At 39.0% G+C, this 22219-nt stretch overlaps 1 protein-coding gene across 2 annotated transcripts in view; it reads right to left on the bottom strand.

Moving 5' to 3' along the window:
- ankrd11 (ankyrin repeat domain 11) overlaps positions 1-22219 on the bottom strand; it is a 199112-nt gene that overhangs the window by 143457 nt on the left and 33436 nt on the right. The window contains exon 3 of one of the 2 annotated variants that reach the window (XM_041190704.1): positions 2854-2944. The exons of the other annotated variant lie outside the window; for it this stretch is intronic. The gene's annotated coding sequence lies outside the window, so the exon portion shown is untranslated. The remainder of the gene's footprint in view (positions 1-2853; positions 2945-22219) is intronic. 2 annotated transcript variants of the gene reach the window in all.

The following is a 22219-nucleotide window of genomic DNA, read 5'->3' as shown; positions in this document are numbered from 1 at the left end:
ACTAGTTATTTCATATCCCTTTGTAGAAGCCAGCAATGCTTTTGTCCTGAACAGAGCAGACAGGAACTCTCGTCTATTGGCAGCCAAAAAATATGGCCGTCTCCAAAGATAGTAAACTCAGATTTGCTGGTATTGCCAACATTTCTGGTACCAAAGCTGCTAAGAAAAGTCAATTTTAGTGTGTTATCTCCTCCAGCACCAACAGTGCCTAAATGAATTGTTGGTATGCCATCTATGAATACAGCTTTAATGAATCCCTTTACAAGAAGCTCCCTTAATAATCAAGCCAGGTAGCTTTTTTATTAACTTAGTACAGAAAACATGGTAATCAAATTTAGCGGTTATTAAATATATTGAGGTCTTAAAAGCTGTGCTTTGATCATCCAGCTTTGACTGCAAGAAAGAAATTATATGTCATGCACTAAGATTGAGACCATCAAATCAGCTGCCTCTGCAGTGTTCTTCCCTTCCACGAACCCAATGGGCCAAACTTACCCAAAAACTCCCCCAGCCCCTGATCTCTCATTTTTGAGTTTCTGTCCTATCTCTCCTAATGCCCTCCTCAGCTAATCTTGTGAATGAGATCCACCTCCTTCTCCCTCAACCCTTTTCCCACTAAACTGCTGACAATCCCACTTCCCCTCCTGGCCCCCACGTCAGGAGATATTGCTAACAGTTCACTCTCTTCAGCTGTTGTCCCCCTCTCATTTATGTCTGCTGACATCACCCCTTTCTTCACAAAAAAAAACACCTACCCTCGACTCCACCATCCTTGCAAACTATTGCCTCATCTCTAATCTCCCTTTCTTCCCCAAGTCCTTGGGATGTGTTGTCACCTCCCAAATCCATGCCCATCTTTCCCTGAACTCCATGTTTGAATCTCTCCAATCAGGTTTCTGCTCAGCTACAGTACCAAGGCAGCTCTTACCAAAGTGACATCCGATGCAACTGGACAAAGATAAACTTTGGGACTGCTCTCACTTATTTCCATTCCTATCTATCTAATGGCATCCAGTGTATCACTTGTGATGGCTTCTCTACCTGTTACCACACCGTGAACTCAGATATCCTTCGAGGATCTATCCTTGGCCCCTCCTATTTCTTATCTACATGATACCCTTCAGAGACAGCATTCTAAAGCAGAATGTTAATTTTCACACATATGCTGACAGCACCCAGCTCTGCCTCACCACCACCTCTCTCAATTCCTCCATTGTTGCTAAACTATCAGAATATTTATCCCAACATCCAGTACTAGAAGAGCAGAAATTTCCTCCAATATTAGGAAAACTGAAGCCACTGTTTCACTCCCCATTCTAAACTCAGGATATGAATAATGAAAGTTTTATTTATATCATAGGTCCTCCAGATTTGAGCTGGTTTATCAGTTTATAATGTAACATTGGTTTTTAAATATGTATTTATTTGAACTACACAGGTTCTTCAGATACTTTTGCTCCAGGGGGTGGGGTGAGAAGAAATGAAAAATAAATTTCATTGGTGATTTACACATGTATTTTTCTTTCCTTCAACTGTCACTTTTCTCTGAAGATAGCTTGAAGATTTTCTGAAGAAATGTCTTGGCAGAGACAGTTCCATGGATTACAGATAACGGATAGCTGTTCCAAATGTCAATTCTTCATTTCTGAACCGAGTCAATTAGTGGGCTATAGGAGCAGAATATATCATTGCCAAGACCAACCCTCTTGTAAATTAATATTCACAAGAATGCAATTTGTAACATGGGTCACTGAGTGACAGCTTTTCTCCCCAAAAATGCAAAAAGCAACTGTTGTATTCAAACTGCTACTTCAGCTGACAAACAAATATAACTTGTCTGGTATTGAATTTCTGTGTAGCTTAGTGCTACATCAAAGTGTACCTTTACCCACTAAGCCAACTAGTGGTGCTAAAGAATATAAAAGCTTCAAATTAAGAAAAAAAAATTGTACTTATATGGTAATTCTTCATGTCTCTCCCAGATTTCTCATTGCACTTCAGTTATTGAACGAAGGTAATAAAAGGTGCAAACAATAAATACTGCACAAATGCAAAGCATGAAGTCATTTTGATTATAAATAAGGCACTGCTCCAGTCAATTGGTTTTTGATGGTTGTGGTTGAGGGGTGAACATTGACCAGGGGAACATTTTACACTTCTTCAAATTATGGCAAGAGATCTTGCAAATTGACCTAAACACCTAGGCACGACCTCAATTTAACATGCCATCTGAAACAGTAGCTCAGACAACACAGCACTCCCTCAGTGTTACATTATGTCAACTTTGAAAACTGCATCTAAAACTTGTTCTTATGTTTTCTTAACCAGTTCTCTTTCAATGGGTTTCAACTGGGCATTACTATTAAGACAGCACAGTGAAACCGATCATGGAGAAAGAACATAAGATATCAGATCACTGTGGTCATATGGAAATTTGTAATCATTATACCTAACAAGTTCTCAATACAGCCATGATGTCAGTTAGGAATGCAATTTTCTGATTCTGCAACACATTCTCAAAACAAATTAATATAAGTTGAAAAATTGACTTCCTATTGAGTTAAAACTTGCATGTACAATAAATGATATTGCCCACATCAATAAAGTTTGGTCACACCCACGCATGTTCCTTATTATTCAAAAGCTGTTAATGTAATAAAAGCTGGAAACATCCAATAAAAGCTGCAAACATGCAACAGTTTTAATCAAACTAATAGAGTTGTACTGTGAGAGGGAATGAAGAAGGATTAAAAGCATACATCAATGAAGATTTCTTAATATTTTGCTTTTACCTATATAGACAATGAACCATAATATTGGAAGTTTGTAGCTGTTCTGTGACAGGTCACTTACCACACATACTCGAATAATAGTCGATCTTTTGTAAAAGTTGACCCCTGATCTTTGGCCAAAAAATCCTTAATTTTCCAAGTATAAGTCGACCCTAGTTTTTGAGGGACAGGAAAACGTGTTTTTTTTTCATGTTTTTTGGTGTACAACGTGACATTAAAATAATGTAAATACAGGTTACTACCGGTAATTATAATTTCCTGATGTTATAGTCATATTACCAAAACTATTAGATTAGCTACACTTTAATCACAATATCCTCTGGTACCATGTTCCACGTTAGGTCTTATAAAAGAACGAGATGAGAAATACCATCAGTTACGAATCCATTCAGAGACGGGACAACAGCAACATGACAGGCACTACCAGTGTTGCCTGGTTGGAAACGGGATTTCTGCCAATCCCGCCCTCAAAGCCAGCCAACGCTATGATAAATTTTCTAACAATATGGCATCAAGCCTAAGAATAAGCGTGAAAACAGAGGAAAACTGAACAGGTAGCCACAGTAAGAAAGTTAAGTTTAAAAATACATAATGAACATCACCAGAATGGACTCTCAGTTTCTTGCAAATCAATCAGCATCTTTGCCTTAAAACAAGCAAAATTATTTGGCTTTGCAGACTTCAAAGCCAGCCCTGGATGCTGTACTGTAACAGAAGATGAAGATTTCACAGAACCTGCCAAAACTTGAACATCGCCGGACTATTAACCCAGAGACCCAGGATAATGCTCTGGGGACCTGGGTTTGAATCCCACCACAGCAGATGGCGAAATTTGAATTCAATAAAAAATCTGGAATTAAAAGTCTAATGACCATGAAACTATTGTTGATTGTAATAAAAATTGTAATAAAAATAGTGAACCATCTGGTTCACTAATGTCCTTCAGGGAAGGAAATCTGCCTTACCTGGTCTGGCCTACATGTGACTCCAGACTCATAGCAATGTGGTTGACTCATAAATGCCCTCTGAACTGGCCTAGCAAGCCATTCAGTTCTCAAGGGCAATTAGGGATGGGTAATAAATGCTGGCCCAGCCCATGAACGAATTTTTTAAAAGTGGATATGCGTTGGGCTGTATTGGGAACATGAATGCAACTCCCATGAATTTTGATATGCCAGCCAGTTAAACAGCGAGCAATGTTGGAAAGAAAATCATGATGGTGAAGACGACCAGTCACGAAGAGTAGGTGCACTGCTTTGCTGTTGTGTACGTTGGAAAGAACAAAGCTTAAGCCAATGGTGATATTCAAGAGAAAACCCATCCCAAAACAGTAATTCCCAAAAGAAGTAGTCATCCACTTTCACAGTAAAGGATGGATGGATGAAAGTGGCTTTAAAATGTGGCTGAGGAAAGTTCGGAGTTTCCTGCCAGGAGGATTACATAAATAAAAAGTCTTCTCATCTGGGAGATGTTCAGGTCACACCTTGTCAACGATGCTGAAGTTGTTTGTAAAACAGTGACATTGCAGTGATTCCTGGTGGGCTAACCAGCCTAGTTCAACCACTATGTCTCTCTAAAGAAGCCCTTCAAGAACACCAAGAGAAAGAAAGTGGAATGACTGGATGACTGGAGGAGAGAAGACATTCACTAAGAGAGGCAGCATATGGGCTCCAACATTAGCAACCTGTGTGAATGAGCCGTTGAGGCCTGGGGTGAAATCACAACAGGAGACTTATCAAGTCATTAAGAAACATTGGATATCCAATGCACTTGACAGGACAGAAAATGTTTATTTGTGGAATGACATAGCCGAAGACGGCATCGTTGCTGATGGTGATGGTATTGATGATCCATATGATGATGCAATTCAAGAATCAGGTTGGGACCAGTTATTTGGTGAAGGGGAGGGGGTAATTTTTATTGATCTTAGTACACATTCAGTGCTAAGTAGAATTCCTTTCTGTACCATGATAAGAACTGAATAAAATTGTATAAATTTGCATATGGCTTTTGTTTTGATAAATCTAGGGGGCGGAGTTGGCAGGAACAGTCTCTGACCTGGCAACTTTGCAAACAGCTTATGAACTGCCATAAACAGTTAGGCAGCAAGACAACAAGAGAGGATGGCATTACAATTAACCTAAATTGAAGTGTGAGATAAATCTTTATTTGTAGATTTAAAAGTGCAATATGTTGATTCAGTGTGGTTTTGCCCTTCACGTACCAAAGAAGAAACCAATGCTAAGGCTACCACTGCTTAGCCCACTGAAAGCATAGCGTAGTTTACCAGTAATTGGTAAATATTTTTCATGTTTTTTAAGATAACAGTTGTTCCTCCAACACATATGGATTTCAGCTCCTTGAAAAGGCAACCCTTGTGTAGAAATTTGCTCTAAAATAAGACTTTTACATGAGCATATACAGCAAATATTAGCTTTGCCCCTAATGAACGTGGAAGGAAGTTCTCCATTACTACTCAGGCTGAACACTCATGGGACCAGGTTGTAATATCATTCAAACTTCATCTTTATAGTCTTAGCATAAAAATAGCTTTCCGCAAATACATATGTGATTTTATCTTAATATTTAAACCAAGAGCTCAAGGTAAATTTAGTAGGAGCAAACCCACTAGAAAGTTATTTGGCTAGTCTGTCCTTCACACCAGGTGATAAAGGAAATAAAAATAAAATTAGCAAGCATTGCATTACATTAACTTTACACATCTGTTTCCAATGCAAAGTGTGCCAATAAAGCTAATCTATTGTTAATATATTAAACGCCATATATAAATTATCTACTTATTGCTATTGATGGGATTTTGCTGCGTGCAATTTGCTGGCCACATTTCCAACGTCACAATAACAGCGCTTCAAATATTGGTCATAACACAATTTGGCACAGAGATCATGAAAGGCTCCTTATAAATGCAATTTATTTCCTTCTACAATTTTTAAATGAAGAAAGCTCTTGAAATTTATTTCAATTCCGTTCCTGGTTTGCAGCACAGGATATTCTGGCACTAAGCTGAGAGCTGCATATTAGTTACTTTAAATACACAAAGCGCTTTAAATAACTATTTTGCCAGCTCAGTCCAGGATATCCAATTATCTGAGGAGAGGAGACAATTCATGAAGACTGACTTACATTTTGCGATCCCCTTTGAACCTTCCCACCCTCCCCAAAATTATTATGCCTAATAGTGCCACTTCTGGAATTTTCTTTCACGAGCTGCCTTATTCTATCACACAAATCCTTTCAAGCAAAATGCCGTAGATGTTGGAATTCTGAAACAAAGATAGAAAACTTTGGAAGCACTGAGCCAGTCAGGCAGCAGCAAGTTAAGTGGACTTTCCGTGTTCAGGCACTTTCACTGGAACTGCTTTGACCAAATCAAAAATGACAACTTACAGCATCTGTCATGAGAATGGGCATTACCTAACTTTCAAATTCTCTTCATAAAAAGGGAAATTAGAAAATTCTGGAAACTCAAAAGGTCCCCTTGTCAGAGATCATTCACATAAGAAGAGTCCGCTCGTCTGTTCTCTCCACAGATGCTTACTAACACACAGTTTACCAGCATTTTCTGTTGTTTTATGTTCCAGGATCTGTATTTGTTTTGCTTTGTGTTCCATTTTTAAAAGTACACCTGGATTTTGCTTCAACCTTTTGTGGAAGAGTATTTCATTCCATGAGAAACCTTTATTCTCTAATCATACCTACAACGCTTTCATTTGATTATCTTAAATTTGAGCCCACTTGCTACCATGTCAATAATTTTGTCCACTTAGTTAGCTATATCCTCTTGCAGGCTTTTTGCATCCTCCTCAATATGCTTTCCTTTCCCTCTTGGTATTGTCAGCAAATTTGGCTACAATACAGTCGGTCCCTTCATCCAAGTCATTAATATACATTGTAAATAGTTGAGGCCATAGTTGTGATCCCTGTGGCACTCTACTAGTTACAGTTTGTTATGATTGATGCAGTTGGTACAGCTGAATTATTTAAAAATCCCAGAGGAAATTTTAAACAACTGTCATAACCTTTAATTTTAAGTGTTATGTTTGAGATGCGACTCTAAATTCAGGAATCAGGCCATTAGTTCTCAAGGCTTCACATTAAACTAAATGAAATATTTTATTAATTTACACAGGTACATGGCTACAAATTACTACCATCATAACTTTTAACTAATTCCCAAACTAATTTCCATTAAGGCAACAGCAACCCATTGATCTAACCAGACACCAGGCAAAGCATTTTCACCTTATGAATTAAAAATGATGCCCTTTCATTTTGGTTACTGTGGAGAGAGTTGGAGGCTTACAGCTGCCTTTTGATCTCACATTGCCACTGCTCTGCACACCCGAAAACTACTGAATTTACACCCACTTGCCCCATTGAATGTTAATTTTCATTGTATCAACAACCTCTGAACGAAACCTCTCTAACAATAAAAGCTCTTTCACTTTATACATTGCTTGGTAGCTGCTAGAAAGGCATCAGTTCTCACACCATTTCTTGAATGCTCTATTCAAAAAATGCAAATACACTCTACCTCTGTTTACATCTTAAACTAGTACATATCAAAGCATCCAGACTAGCTGACTTTAATCCATTTAAGACACAGCCACAGACTAAACCTCTATTTTTAGAAGAAAAATATTTTCCAAAATATTATATACATTAACAGCTTCATGACACAGTTGCTATCCTGAAAATGACCCATTTATCCTGACTCTGTTTCCTATTACTTAGACAGTCCTCTATCCATGCTAATATATCATCCCAACACCTTAAGCTTTTATCTTGTGCAGCAACCTTTTACGTTGCACCCTATCCAATGCCTTCTGGAAAATCCAAATACATTACATCTATTGGTTCCCCTTTATCCACCCTGCTTGTTAATACTCAAAGAACTTCTTAAAAAAACTGTCAAACACTATTTCTCTTTCACAAAACTATGTTGTCTCAGCCTTCATTGTGATTTTCTCAAAGTCCTGCTCCTTTCTCCTCAATAATGGATTCTAGCATTTTCTCAATGACAGACAGTAGGCCAACTGGGCTATAGTGTCCTATTTTCTGTCTCCCTCCTTTCTTGAACAGAGGTATTAAACATAGAAACATAGAAAATAGAAGTAAGTCATTTGGCCCTTCAAGCCTGCTCCGCCTTTCAACATGATCATGGCTGATCCTCTATCTCAACACCATACTCCCGCTCTCTCCCCATGCCCATTGACACCTTTAGAGTCCAGAAATCTATTTCCTTCTTAAAATATAATCAGTGACTTGGCCTCCACAGCCCTCTGTGGTAGAGAATTCCACAGGTTCACCATCTATGAGTAAATACGTTTCTCTTCATCTCAATCCTAAATGGCCGACCCCATATCCTGAGATTGTGACCCCCTTGTTCCAGACCCCCACAGCCAGAAGAAACAACCCTTGCATCCAGTTTGTCCAGCCCTGTCAGAATTGTATACATTTCAATGAAATCCCCTCTTCTAAACTCCAGTGAATACAAGTCTAATCGGTCCAATGTCTCCTCATACAACAATCCTGCCATCCCAGGGATCAGTCTGGTATACAATCGCAGCACTTCCTCTATGGCAAGTATATCCCCTCTGAGGAAAGGAGACCAAAACTGCACAGAATGCTCTAGGTGTGGTCTCATCAAGGCCCTGTGTAACTGCAGTAAGGCATTCTTGCTCCTGTACTCAAGTCCTCTTGCCATGAAGGTTAACACGCCTTCTTAACTGCTTGCTGCATCTGCATACTTGCTTTCAGTGATTGGTGTACAAGGACACCCAAGTCCCTTTGTACATCAACACTTCCCAATCTATTACCATTTAAATAATGCTGTGCCATTCTGTTTTTCCTACAAGTGGATAACTTCACACTTATCCACGTTATACTGCATCTGCCATGTATTTGCCCATTCACTCAACTTGTCTAAATCACATTGAAGTCCCCTTAACATCCTCCTCACAATTACATTCCCAACTAGCTTTGTGCCATCAGCGAACTTGGAAATACTACGTTTAGTTCCCTCATCCAAATCATTCATATATGTTGTGAATAGCTGGGGCCCAACCACTGATCCCTGCGGTACCCCACTAGTCACGACCTGCCATTCAGAAAAAGACCCATTTATTCCTACTGTTTCCTATCTGCTAACCAATTCTAAATCCATGCCAATATATTAGCCCCAATCCATGTACTTTAATTTTGCACACTAACCCTTTATCAAAAGCTTTCTGAAATTCCAAATACACCACATCCACTGGTTCTTCCTTATCTATCCTGCTAGTTACATCCTCAAAAAACTCCTGTAGATTTGTCAAATATGATTTCCCTTTTATAAATCCGTATTGACTTTGTCTAATCCCATTGAAATTGTCTAAGTGCCCTGTTATCACATCCTTTATAATAGACTCTAGCATTTTCCCTACCACTAATGTTAGGCTAACCAGTCTGTAATTCCCTGTTATTTCTCCCTCCTTATTTAAATAGTGGGGTTGCATTTGTCACCCTCCAATCTGCTGGGACTGGTCCAGAATTTTGGAAGATGACAACCAACATAATCACTATTTCCACGGGCACCTCCTTTAGTACCATTTGATGTGGATTATCGGGCCCTGGGGATTTATCAGCTTTCAGTCTCATTAATTTCTCCAGCACTGTTTTTTCAGTAAAACTAATTTCCTTCAATTCCTCCTTCTCATTAAATCTTCAATTCCCTAGTATTTCTGGGAAGTTACGTGAAGACAGAACTAAAGTAGTTGTTTAATTGCCCTGTCATTTCCTTGTTTTCTATTATTAATTCTCCCATTTCACCAATTTTTTTTCTTCTTGCACACTGATAGAAGTTTTTAGAGTCCTCTTTTATTTTCCTTGCAAGTTTACTCTCATACTCTATTTTTCCCCCTCTTAATCAATCTCTTGGTCCTCCATTGCTGAATTCTAAACTGCTCCCAATCCTCAGGCTTGCTACTTTTTCTAGCAACTCTTTGGTTCCTCCTTGGATCTAATACTATCCTTAATTTCTTTTGTTAGCCATGTTTGGGCTACTTTTCCAGTTGTGTTTTTGCGCCAGAAAGGAATATGTAACAGTTGTATTTGAGTGCTGTCTTAGGTTGCATTTGAGTGTTTCAGCTGGAGTTTGGTGAGTGAGTGAGCTTTAAGAGTTAATTTAATTGAAGGGTTAATTTCTATCTACAGTCTAGTCTCTCTTTAATTAAGCAATTAAAAAGTTGCTCTTTGGGTTGGGAGAAAGCAAGTTTTAATCCAGCTTTAAAACAGGGTTCATTCGGGCTCTGCTTGTAGCTAGTTAATTGGATAACTGCCTTAAACAGGTTTTCAGAAGGTAGATTCAAGGATCATAAAAGCAGGCCATCTACAGTGCTGTCTTGGGCTGCATTTTAGTGCTCCAGTTGGAGTTTGGTGAGTGAGCAAGTTTGGTGAAGAGGGAAGGTGATGCTTTCACTTTCTACCTTTCCTCAGAAAGAAGAGCAGCAGCCTTGATAAGTAGGGCTTGGTGAGTATTTCTACTGCCCTTAATATTCTCTAAACCAGAGGAAGTAAAAGCAAAGGCAATAATTTAAGAACAAGTCATGGCAGGGCAGCTTGGTAAAGTGGAAAGCATTTCCCGTGCAACGTGGGAAGAAGAGACAATTTCAGTGTCTATGGTGACCACATGTGCAGGAAGTGTCTCCAGCTGCAGCTACTTGAAATCTGCGTTTCAGGTCTGGAATAGTGGCTGGATAGCACATACAGTGACGTGGTCACACTGCAGGTAAACAGTGCGCAGGCAGAAAGGGAATGGGTGACTGCCAGACAGAGTAATGGCACTAGGCAGGTAGTGCAGGGCTCCCCTGGGTCCATCTCCCTCTCCAACAGATTATCCATTTTGGATACTGCTAGGGGTGATGGTTTCTCAGGGGAATGCAGCGAAAGCAAAGTCCAAGGCATCACGAGTGGCTCAGCCTGGGGTGGGGGGAGAAATCTAGAAGTAGAATCAGTCTGGGTGGAGCTAAGAAGCAACAAGGAGTGGCAAACATTTGTGGAAGTTGTCTATAGGCCTCCAAACATTAGTGGTAAGGTAGGGGACAGTATTAAACAGGAAATTAGAGATGCATGTAAAAAGGGTGCTCCAGTCATCATGGGGGACTTTAATCTATATATAGACTGGGCAAACCAAATTAGCAATAATACTGTGGTGGATAAATTCCTGGAGTGTGTACAAGATGGTTCCTCGATGTACTGGTCTAAAAAACCAACTAAGGAACAGGCTATCCTAGATTTGGTTTTCTGAATGAGAAGCGGTTAATTAATAATCTTGTTTGCGGGGGTCCTTTAGGGAACAGTGACCATAACATGATAGAATTCTTCCTTAAGTTGGAAAGTGAAGTAGTCCAATCAAAACTAGGGTCCTAAATCTAAACAAAGGAAACTATGAGGGTGTGAGGTGTGAGTTGGCCAAGACAGATTGGGGAACTTCATTAAAAGGCATAACAGTGGATAAGCAATGGCTAATATTTAAGGAACAGATGTCTGTATTGCAACAACAGTTTTTTTAATCCACTGAGACCTTTCCAGATTCTAGGGAATTTTGAAAGGTTATAACCAATACATCCAATATCTCAGTAGCCACCTCTTTTAAGACCGCGGGATGCAGGCCATCAAGTCCAGAAGACTTGTGAGCCTTAAGTTTCATTAGCATGCTCATTATCTTGTCCTCTACTGATAGCGATTATTTTAAGATCCTCCCACCCTTTTACCTCTTGATTTTCCACTATTCTTGGGATGCTTCTTGTGTTTTCTACCGTGAAGACGAATACAAAATATTTGTTCAAAGCCTCTGCCATTTCCTTATTTCTTATTATTAATCCCCCAGTCTGACTTTCTAAGGCAACAATGCTCAATTGAGCTACGCTTTTGCTTTTTATATACTTATAGAAGCTTCTACTGTCTGCTTTTATACTTCTTGCTAGTTTTCTCTTCTACTCCAATTTATCCCCGTTTTAAGGCATCCTTTTCTGATTTCTATAACTTTCCCAATCTTCTGGCTGGCCACTAATCTTTGCAGAACCTTTTCTTTCAATTTGATACGACCCTTAACTTTCTTAGTTAGCCACAGATGGTACACTCTTCTGTTAGAGTGTTGCTTCCTCAATGGACTATATCTTTGAGGACAGTTATGAAATATCTCCCTAAATGTCTGCCACTGCTTCTCTATCATCTTGCCTTTTAGCATATTTACTCAGTCCACTTTAGCCAACTCTGCCTTCATACCTCTAATTGCCTTTACTTAAGCTTAAAGCACCAGTTAGCGGCCCACATTTCTTAATATGCAATACCATCATGTTATGATCATTCTTGGTGAGAGGATCTTTTACGATGAGGTCTTTAATTAATTCAATACACATCTTTAATTAATTCAATACACATTATCAGGTCCAAAATAGCTTGTTCCCACGAAATTCCAGAATGTATTATTCGAAAAACTGTCCTGCATATACTATGAGTTCATCCTCCAGGCTACCTCTGCCAAGTTCATTGGTCCAATAAATGTGAAAATTAAAGTCACCCATGGTTATTGCAATACCTTTGTTGCAACCCCCTATTATTTTTTGATGTATACTTTTGTCCTGCTGTGTAGCTACTGTTAGGGAGCTTGTAAACTACTCCCACCAGTGACTTCTTTCCTTTGCTATTTATCTCGACCAAAACTGATTCTACCTCTTGATCTTCTGCACCAAGAACATTTCTCTCAATTGTATTGATTTCACCTTTCATTAACAGAGCTAGCCGATCACCTTTTGCTTTCCTCCAGTCCTTCCAAAATGTCAAATACCTCAAATATTTAGGTTCCAGCCTTGTTCACCTTGCAACATCTGTATAATAGCCATCATATCATTCAGTTATTTCTATATTTCCAACAATTAATTTATCTTATGAATGGTGCAAGCATACAGATAAATAGCCCTTAATTCTGTCTCTTTACTGTTTCTGCCTGCTTTGATCTTATTTTTGCACTTCATATCACTGACCAATGATGAAGCCAGCATTCAGGATTAATTACATATTTCTCAGAGGCAGAATTTAAACAACTGATAATTACAAATACAAGACCTAAGTCACAAAATATCTCTATTTTTAATCCTTTTCTGTATCTCATTGTTGGATATACAATATTTTATTGGGAGTTACCGTCTTCGCATCCAATGGTCTGCTGCGATTTGGATGCTCTGAATAGCTTTCTCAACTAGCACAGGCACTATGGGCCAAATGACCTCTTCTGTGCCATAAACCTTCTATGTTTCTAGGGTATTATGTTGACACATTACATAAGTCAACGTGCATTTTAGATGTCATAATATGGTGAGTTTGTCAAAAGAGGGAAATATTATGATTGTGGCTGTGGTCAACTGAAATAATTTCAATACTTTGAGAATAAAATGGCAAACCGAAAGAACAATGGAAAAAACTGGCTAACACTCAGAATAGGCTACACCCCTAACAGATGAATGGAGAAATAGGGGCTCTTCAGATAATCTACCATGCTCAGCAGCTATAGCGAGCTTAGACCTTTAAACCCAAGTCTCAAGACACTCCTTTCGACAAAGAAGAAAATAATTAAACCGACATTACAATCTTCAGTCATCAGAGAAAATGTATGTAACTCCCTTTTACCCAGTAGCTCATACATTCCCATGCTGATCCCAATTCTCCCAAGATCGCCTTGCATTTCACTCTTTGCTCTATACCTTAGTTATTACCTTCAATTGCCAGTATTCAGTGCTGCTTCTACTTCAGCTAAAGAATGTGTACAGCTTGAACAGAAGTTGGAATTGACCCAGCCTCCACAGTTCACTGAAGGAGCTTTATCAATCACTGCAAGGCCAGTGTCATATCAGAATATCTTTACATAGTCTTGAGATCGATCCAGCAACCAATATTCATTCTATCCCTGATTTCCATCATTGGAACATAAGAAATGAGCACCAAATCTCAGCATTAGAAATTAATAGTGGCAGCTGGACAGGTTTGGTAATGGAAGACAGGCAGATAAGAAAGGACATTAGTGCCACACATTCATCATCAAACCTTTCCATAGTTTCCTCCTAAAAAGCAATATTGACTTCTATTCCACTACTGGAGGTCAATTATTTACTTTATACAGCAAATATCCTCACCTATGTTCTATTACAGAGCACAAATATTCCATTCAGTAAAAGGTTGAAAAACCTACTTTCCATACAAATCGATTACTTTGAACACAGATTCTAAAGAATGAAGCACTGCTCTCCCATAGCCACTGTACCACCCAAAACAGCATCAAGACAAATAATTTAAAAACTCCCAATGCATTATAATAAAGAATGTGGTAAATAAATGTCACAGTAAAAATAAAGGAGTTACATCAAGTTTCATATTTTTCAGAGTTCATTGCTATTCAAGCTCCTTGAAGGAGTACATCTGCAGGCTTGCATGTTTTTTAAAAAAGCATTGAATAAATACAAGGCTGTTGAGTAATTTTCTTCAGATTAAGTCAACTTGGAAGGCCATGGCACCTACTGGATATGTGAAAGAAAAGAAAATGTTTAGAAACCAAAAACAAAAGAGAGTGTAGAGAATTGTGTGTGGTGTTGAGTTACAGGTTTTCTATCATTTTTGTATGCCAGTAACATTTTGGGGAAATGGTGGCCAAGTAATAGAGCTATCCAAAAAAAATTAAACAGCTGACAATAACCATACTCAAGATATATCCATCAGCTAATCTCATCATTTTTCTTTATTAATTTGTGGGATGTAAGCAACGCTGGCAAGGCCAGTGTTTATTGCCCATCCCCAACTGCACTTGTTACTGGACTAGTGATCCAGAGGCCAAGACTAATGCTCTGGGGACAAGTCCAAGTCCTACCATGGCAGCTGGGGGATTTAAATTCAATTAATGAATAGAGATCCAGAATAAAAAGCTGGTGTCAGTAATGATCATGAAACTACTGGACTACCATTAAAAAAAAATCCATTTGGTTCAGTAATGTCCTTCAGGAAAATAAATTTGCCATCCTGACCCAGTGGCACCTACCTGCAACTCCAGGCTTACGGCAATGTAGTTACTCTTAGCTGCTCTCTGAAATAGCCTAACAAGCCACTAGTTCTATCAAACGACTACAGAAACGTTAAGTAAATATTCCTGGTTAGGTCCGATCCTACGAGCACAACCGGTTTCCAAAAGTGGAACCAATGTGGTACACAAACAAGCCCTGAGAATCATTCATATTGACACAAGACCTCATGAAGTCTCAGAGCTTTAAGTTAAACAAAACCAAGGAAATCTTCTGCTACCCACTGATTTCACCCACCCGCCAGCAACTAATCAGTGCTCCTCCACTTGAAAGAAGCTAGGGCGCACAACATTCTCAGCAGCTAGCTTTCATGTGCACCATGGCAATGAACTGTACCATGAATGACCAAGCTGGCCATCATCCTAGAGGACATAATTGCCAGACTGGAACTACTGCAGGAATAAGTGGACCAACATGAAGGAGTAACCTACTTTAATGTGTGTTCACCAACCGGTCACAGACGCTTCTATCCATGCTAACATCAATAAAAAATTACCACTAAAAGTGCTAAAGCATCAAAATCGCACCTGCACGGTAAAGGGGCATCCTACATTGTGTGCCGTGGTTACTTGAAGGTTCAGTATAAGCAGCCCAAAACTGGGAATCCATGGGCCATCAACAGCAGAGTTGTACACCAGCAGAATCTGTAACCCCATGGTTCACCACATCCCTTATACCCCCACCATTGCCAAGCCACAAGATAAAGCCAGGTTCAGTGTGTATAAAGTGATAGAAAGAGCACCAACATACCTTTAAATGTGGTACCAACATAATGAGGCTACAATACATGGTTACATTTATGCTCAAAGTTGCAGGTCTTTAATAAAACTAAACAGGCACACAATGGGCCAGTGCAAAGTTCTGTAGCCTAATCACATTCACTCATGATACAGTGCTGGACCATCAACTAAGTAACAGGAGGAAGAGACAAACACTCTCAACGATGACATAATTCAACAATAACAGCTTTCTTTCCATGACAGAGTCAGAGCCAAATGAAGGTTTGTTCTTTTTTATTTTCCACGACTGTGTAAAGGTCCACCGGGTGCAGTATGCAGCACAAAGTTTAATTTAACCAGCTTTTCACATGTTCCAACTCTTTGTTATATATCAATTCATTTTCTTTTTCCATCAGTATAATTTCCTTTAAACAACATGCTCAGCTAAGACAATGAAAAATTCCAATCCTTTCATAAACAAACACACTTGAAATCAGCTCACCTATAACACTCAATTCCCCAGCTCCCTTTTTCTCTCAACTCAAATGCCCCATGGTCATTTTAAATTGAATTATGTAAACAATAAAATTAATGAAGTTGGAAACAGCTTAGCAATGCTATTAAACTTGTTGAAGCAGATTAGTGGTAAATTGTCACTTGTTAAAAGTGCAGAAAAAGAAAAGTGGCTGGTAATTTATGACCCCTTGGGTTTGCCTATCTAACCCATTCATTAAAATGTTTGTCATGAATCTAAAAACAGTGAATTTGTCTACAGGTCCACAAATTGAAAATTATTCTGAAGTTTAAACAGTAATAAGTAAAAATGCACTTCTAGACACAAGTTTATTCGATAGAAGAAATTTCTACATAGATACACCGTACAGCAAATTTACATTAGCACTGGAAGCCTCTTAGCACATAGCATTTGTGACTTAAGTTTTTGGTAGCCGTTTAGCTTATAACAGAAATAGCATCACATGGTCATAACTGCCATCAAGAAAAGAGGCTAAATTTTACTAGCATATTTTTCTGCTTCTCTTCCATTTCAATTTAACTCCAAAGGCAATAAACAGGCATGTTAAACATGAAATATTCTGCATCATTTAGAATCTTGCCATGAAGAGTATTATTCTTTTGGGAATAACTTAAAAGTTGCTAAATTTTAAGTAAAAAACTGAACTTGTCAGAACTGTTCTGACAAACAAATCATCGACCTGAAGAGTCGACTATTTCTCTCTCCACAGATTCTGCCAAACCTGAGCATTCCCAACGTTTTCTGTTTTTATTTCAGATATCCAGTTTCCACAGAATTTTGCTTTTGCAGACAGATACAATCATTTGTCTCAGTTGGCATGAGAGATCTCGGCTCAGAAAAGTTGTTGAGGAAGTACATCTGGTTTCACGGTCTCCAAGAGACAGAAGATAACCAGGGTTTCTGCGCCTGATCACTATTCAATGACTTCAGAATCCTCCAGGCCAAAACATCATTGCTGCTGTTGGTCTCTTCCAAGACCAATTAAGCTGTGGCAAAAATGAAGCATTTTTAACTACAACTTAGAATGTCACTGATTGCTTTTAATTCTGGCACATTATATGGGGTTAAACACAGATTTACTCACAGAAATCATTATAAACCTTAATTATATAAAACTGTCACAGAATTAGTCAGTTTGTCTAAGGTTTGTCCAAGGGAGGGAGCCAAGCCATTCAATTCAAATAAAAAGAATTTGCAGGACATTTTCAAGTATGTGTACATGGGGCTGATGGAAAGGGACTGCAGGATTGCAAATGTTATACTTATTTTAAAAATGAAGGGAATAAATCTGGCAACTACTACAGGCTATTCTGCCTAATGCCAACAGTAGGGATAATAGGGATAATAATTTGGAATGACAATGACAACAAATAGCAGCTCACATTTATGTAAAAAGCATTTAATGTTGTAAAATGTCCCAAGGTGCTTCACAAGAGTGTTTCACACCAAGCCACAATGAGACTGGTGACTTAAAAGCTAGATCAAAGAGACAGGTTTTAAGGAACATCTTAAAAAGGAGAAGTAGAGAGATGGAGAAGCTTACGGAGGAAATTCTAGCACTTAGACTCCAAGCAGCAGAAGGTGCGGCTGCGGTGAAGCAATTAAAATCGGGGAGAAGCAATGGCTTGCAGCTTAAAAAATAGGAGGGGGCCCAGGAGAGATCTTTGAGGTGCTACAGGGCTAACAGTGCTGCAGTGAGAAGGGAGGCTGGTGCAGATGATTCACAGACTATGGCTGGATGGGTAAGAATAGAACCAGGTGAGAGCAATCCTACCCAGCAAAATGACGAAAGAGAAGCATTGGTGAAGAATATTGCGGTCAACCATGTCAAAGGCTGCAGACAATTCATGAGGGCTGGTTTACTCCAGCCGCAGTGATAGCAGATGCCATTCATGACTTCGATAAAGGTAATTTAAAACTCTGGGTGGGGTAGAGATCTCACTGGAGGGATTTAACCATTGAATTTCAAGAGGGGCACAGATTTGAGAGAGAACAACACCTTCAAGCACTTTGGAGTGGAAAAGAAGGTTGGAGATGGGATGGTGGTTCACAAAGACAATTCAAAAGGTGGAATTTGGGGGGGGGGGGTGGAGAGAAAGAGTGATGATGTCAGATTTGAAGGGTAGAGAAACAGTATCTGAGGAGTAGAAACAGTTACCATCAGCATAAATGGTGACCTGAAAGGGAAGTTGGGCCATTAGTAGTCCAATGAGAACAACAGTCTAGAGAGCTGGTGGTGGAACTTGGGATCAAGATCAACTTTCACAGAACAAAACAAGGGACAGGAGGGAAACTGGGTAAAGTGTGAATTCAGGGCTTGGGCATGGTGGGCTTCTTCCACAGGCTCAGGAATGGGAGAGAAGCAGCCAAGTTAGCTGAGCAGATAGGCTCAATCTTCGTGACAAGGTTGTTCATAAGCTCTTCACACTTGTTGGAGGTGAGGGCAGAGGTGGCAGGATTACCTTTGCTTCTAGGATGATCCTAGAATACTGGGTAATTTTGGCAAACAAGAGCAGAAACTAGTAGTGTTTTACGTGATCATTTCCAGATCTGGCAATCAATGGTTAAGTCAATTGTCTGGCACCGATGTTCAAGTTATCACCCATTGGACTTCAGGGAGCAAAGATGAAGGGTATACTGAGTGGACAGCAAAGGTGAGAGGGAGTAATGGTTTTAACGGGGAAAAGGGGATAGTGTGATTGAGCAGATCAAGCACAGCAGAAATGAGAGCCAAAGACTACTGGAAATTTGAAAGCGCATTTCTAAGTGATTAGGGAAGTGATTTTTTCCCCCTAGGGACAGACAGAGAAGTGGGGTTGAAAGGAGAAAAGGAGGACGTGAGTGGCAAGTGATTAAAGGAAATGATCAGAGACAGCCTCACCCAAGATTCACATGATGGAGAAGCGACGTCATGTGAGATAGCTGGGTCGAATTGAAGGCGCTGTCGTGAATATGGACAGGGGGGTTTATATGGAGGAAGATATTTAGGGAGGATAATGAGGCAACCAACTCAGAGGAAAACAGTGCATCATGATTTGAAAAGAAAGTTGAAAACACAGAATTAGAAATTTCTCAGTGCAGGTACAGAGGGAGGAAAGCATTGAAGATATCTTGGACAGAAATTGGCCTGTTGCTTGGATGGGTGGTAGAGATGAAGGATTTTAAATGACAGGTGAGAGGTGGAACAAAGTGATATACCAGTGGAGTATCAAGGTGTGAACTGTCATGGTTTGAGCGAGCCAAGTGTTGGTAGATACAAGCCAGGTGGGAAAGTTTCATTAAGGTGGGAAGATGTCATCACTCATCAGCCAACTTTTTAAATCAAGGCCATAACATCCATGCAATCATCTAAAACAAGCTCATGGATGGCAAAGGCCTTGTTCACAAGTGGAAGAGAGATGCGGAGGCGGAAAGTGATAGTCATCCACCAGTAGAGTTAGCACTGGAAGAGGAGAGTAGGATGGGAAAATTAGCAACAAGCAGGCACAGTGGGCAGAAAGGCCTGCTGAAAGAGTAGAATGGAGATATATAATGGTGTTCCCCAGGATCAGTATTAGGACCATTACTCTTTATGACATACACTAATAACCTGGTTGTGTGTATATAGCACAATGTCAAAACTTGAAAATTATTTGAAACACAGAAATATAGTATACAAGACTTCAAGAGGACAAACAGGTTGGTGAAATGGGCAGATACATGGCAGATGAAATCTAACACACACATGTGAAGTGATACATTTTAGTACGAGAAATGAGGAGAGACAATATAGACTAAATGGTAGAAGGTTAAACAGGATGCAGGAATGGAGAGAATTGGGATATAAGAACACAAGTCTTTGAAGGTGGCAGGAAATATTGACAGAACAGTTTAAAAAACATATAGGAACCTTGGTTCTACTAAGAGAGGAACAGGGAGCAAAAGCAAGGAGTTACGCTAAAACTTTTGAAAACACTGGTTTGGCCTCAACAGGAGTATACTGTTCAATTTTGAATACCATCCTTTAGGATGACTGTCAAGGCCTTGGTGAGGTGTGAAGAGATTTCCCAAAATGGTACCAGGGACGAAGATCCTCAATTATGTGGAGAGGTTGGAGAAGCTCAGGTTGTTTTTCTTTAAGCAGAGAAGGTTAAGCGCAGATTTGATAGAGGTTCAAAATCATGAATGTTTAAATAATAAGAAACTGTTTCTTCTGGCAAACTGATTTAAGGTGATTAGCAAAAGAACTACAGGTGACATGAGGACTTTAAAGGGAAAACAGCATTGCTGTGATCTGGAATGGACTGCTTGACAAGAGTGTTAGGGAAGCATATTCAGAAAGAGGATTTGATAAATTATTGAAGGAAAAAATATCTACAGGGCTCTGGGGAAATGAGCTGATTTGTAAAACTAAATAGATAACTCCAAAGAGCTGACAAAGGTACAATAGGCTAAACAGCCTCCTTCTATGCGGTATCATTCTATAATTATATGTCTGACATCAGCTATTTAAATTTGCTTACCCCGGTCACCATTTAAAAAGTTTTATTTATCAACCACTCTTGTTTAAATTGGAGACCCTTTTGGAAGCCTTCAGGGATGATGTAAAATGAGATTTCAGAGATGGTGAAAAAAAGGAAACATTATGTAAAAATTACAGTTTAACATGGTTCTTCAGACTTAACTAAGCATATTAACTACTGAAAAATATATATATTTGCATTACTACTACTTGTTGCATTCACTGTTTAATACATTTGTTTGCAAATTAAAGTCAAATTCCAGAGTAATGTTATTTTATAACCTTCTGGAGAAAAGGAGGATCACTTGAGTAAACATGATAATGCCAGTAAAGGAATCATCTAGGATTTGCTCTTTGGACGTATTACGAATTTATCCATACCCGAGCAACAGAAAAAGCACTACCTGGGATATAGAGCAGTTTGAAACATGGAAGTCAAAAATATAACTTCTTTTAAAAGGAAAAAACAACCCCACAAACATAAATATCCCATGCATCAGCACTCCTCTTTGGTCACAGCTCATCGACCAAGTAAAGCAAATCAAAGTTTGAGAGCAAAACAAACCTCACGTTGATAGATATTCTGCATAAGTACAGACATTTCACACAGCAATAATTTTTTTTTCAATGAGAACTCTTGTACTTAAAGAAAGCACTCCACATACACTAGCCAGAATAACTTGGGGGAAAATATTGCTGACCAGATGTATGAAGCATTTATAGTAGAGGAAATTAGCATGGCAATGTCAGGCAGATTCCAACATACCTACTGTAAAATAAGCAGCTTTTGAAGCCAGCAGATAAGAGGGCATCTAGTATTCAAGTAAAGAGAGTGGCCTTAAGCAAAGTCAAAATTCCATAAGGAACAGGAAAACAGTCTGAATATAAAATATTATGTATTTACAATAAAAAAGGAATAATCTTGCTCACATACACGAGATACTATAATGTACAAAATCAGTAAATGTAAGTAATTACACTTAATCAGGGTATGCATGCTTCAATAAAACTTTGACCTTGGTTACAGTGCAAAAGGACCCGACCTCGGTGAGAAAATAAGAAGTATGGGAAAAGTGAAAGAAAGACAGTTACGACTTAAGAACTTAAATCAATGCTGTGTTGCTGGACACCCAAAAAACACAAAATGCTTTATTTATTTTCTGAACAATCCATGCATCAATTTCAACTTGCTTCAGTGCTTTTCACATACAGTACATCCTAATGAAAGTGGAATTTACATTTCAAACCAACAGATCAAAAATTTGAAATATGCAAGTTGTTAATAAGCTTGTTGAATTCAGTGGAATATTAATGGAACAGTCTTCGCTCTACATTCTGGTCTTCCTATTCTAAAAGCTTTACAGGTAATTGAAAAGTAATGCCAAATGCTGAATGCAATTATAATCAGCAGCCGTATTTTATTCATGGCTTTTATCTCACACCTACACACACGTTATAATGCCAGCAACCTGATGTCAAAGCCGCCAGAAAATTCTCCACATATATTAATGCCAGAATTGAGCAAAGGGAACTCAGGTTCCTGA

The sequence above is a fragment of the Carcharodon carcharias genome, chromosome 7 (genome assembly GCF_017639515.1).
Source record: "Carcharodon carcharias isolate sCarCar2 chromosome 7, sCarCar2.pri, whole genome shotgun sequence".
In the NCBI taxonomy this organism is placed as follows: Eukaryota; Metazoa; Chordata; class Chondrichthyes; order Lamniformes; family Lamnidae; genus Carcharodon; species Carcharodon carcharias.
The sequence above is the reverse complement of the archived record's forward strand: the minus strand, read 5'-3'. Positions and strand labels throughout refer to the sequence as shown.